Consider the following 1517-nt stretch of genomic DNA (forward strand, 5'->3'; position numbering starts at 1 on the left):
ATATATATTCTCTCATTCTGTATTATGCCTGGAAAATTTTCTTCTAGCAATTCTTCCACAACTTTCTCCCTGTCTTTACCTGCTTCTTCCTGTTCTGGGATTCCAGTTATGTGCATGTTATTCCTCCTGATGGTGTCCAACATTATTCTTTGGCTTTCTCTTTTTTTTTTCCTTTTTTTTTAAAAATTCTGTTTTTTGTTCTAGCAGATCAGTGGTGACACTTCTATCTTTTATTTCAATGGTTCTGTGTTCCATCTCTTTAACTCTGTTCATATGTCCCTCCAACATATTGACAGCATCACTGAAAAGGGAAACATTAGTCCTCGTATTCAAGATTGTGGTTTCTTGATTTTCTAGAGCCTTTAATATCTTGTTTGTTTTATCTGCATTGTCTTGGATTGGTCTTTTAAGTTCCTCTTGTTTTTTTCTTGCAGAGTCTTGTAATTCTTTGAGTTTTTCTTTCATCCATTGAAAATGTTCAACCATTGTTCTTTTGAAGTCTGTGTCAGAAAGTTCCATCAAACTTTCTGGCTTCAGGAAATCCATTGATAATGTGTCACTTTTTGGGGTGACATCTTGTTCTGGGTTTGTGTAGGATATGAGGTACTCTGCTTTTTTCTGTGTCATTTCTGTGGTAGAGCTTTTCATACTTAAGGTCTTCACAGGCTCTTGGTCTGACAATCTAAGTTCAGGAAATCACTACTATAGAAGAAGGTGGGGCAACTATCCTGCTTGTGTTTCTCTCTGATCTTTTGACTCAAGGGAAGACTTGCTTCAAGTGCAGAGAGATATGGCCTGTGAATTAGCAGCCTTCTCTGTTAGGGAACTTCTGCAGCTAGGCAGGTCCAAATTGCCTGAGGCTAAAGGCAGTTCAAGCTCAGGCTCTGGAAGGGGGGTGGGTGGAGGAAATTACTTCACCTGTGATATTGGTGTCTCTGGTACAGTTCAGAGAGGTCATCCTACAGGCAGCAGGCTGAGGTGTCCAAGTAGCCGGGTCACATCTTCCAGGTAGTAAGGCCAGGTTCTCCAGGTGGCTAGTTTGGGAGTCCAGGTGGTGGGGCCAGGTGGCCTCCAGGAAGATAAATGGAGTGGAGGATCTCCAGAAATTGGAACTGGGTGTAGTGCTCCCAGCAGGAGAGCAGTCCAGGCCATACTAAGAAATTTTTGATAGACACTTAGCTAATTGACTGGAAGAAATCCATGGACAGGGCTTTAGCAATACATGTGTTTTTAGTGACCTTTTTCAGTTCTTTCAGCTTGAGAAATACTTAAGTGAATTTTTCTCTTTTTATTTTCTGATTCCAACTCATTGCACACTTTGTTATATCACTTTGCTTTGTTTTCTTTGGCTACCTTTTGAAATATTTTGTTCAATCCTTTGATTTTAGCATTTCTTCCATTTGTTTTGGATTTTTGTCTTTACAGTGCAAATTTCAGCATCTTTTCTGACATCCTTTTGGTTTTATCTTTGTCCTTTGACTTTTGATTCCTTTGTGGATGATATCCTTGATGTTATC

This window comes from Elephantulus edwardii, unplaced genomic scaffold (genome assembly GCF_000299155.1).
Source record: "Elephantulus edwardii isolate Elephantulus edwardi_28Jun2011 unplaced genomic scaffold, EleEdw1.0 scaffold00100, whole genome shotgun sequence".
Lineage (NCBI taxonomy): Eukaryota > Metazoa > Chordata > Mammalia > Macroscelidea > Macroscelididae > Elephantulus > Elephantulus edwardii.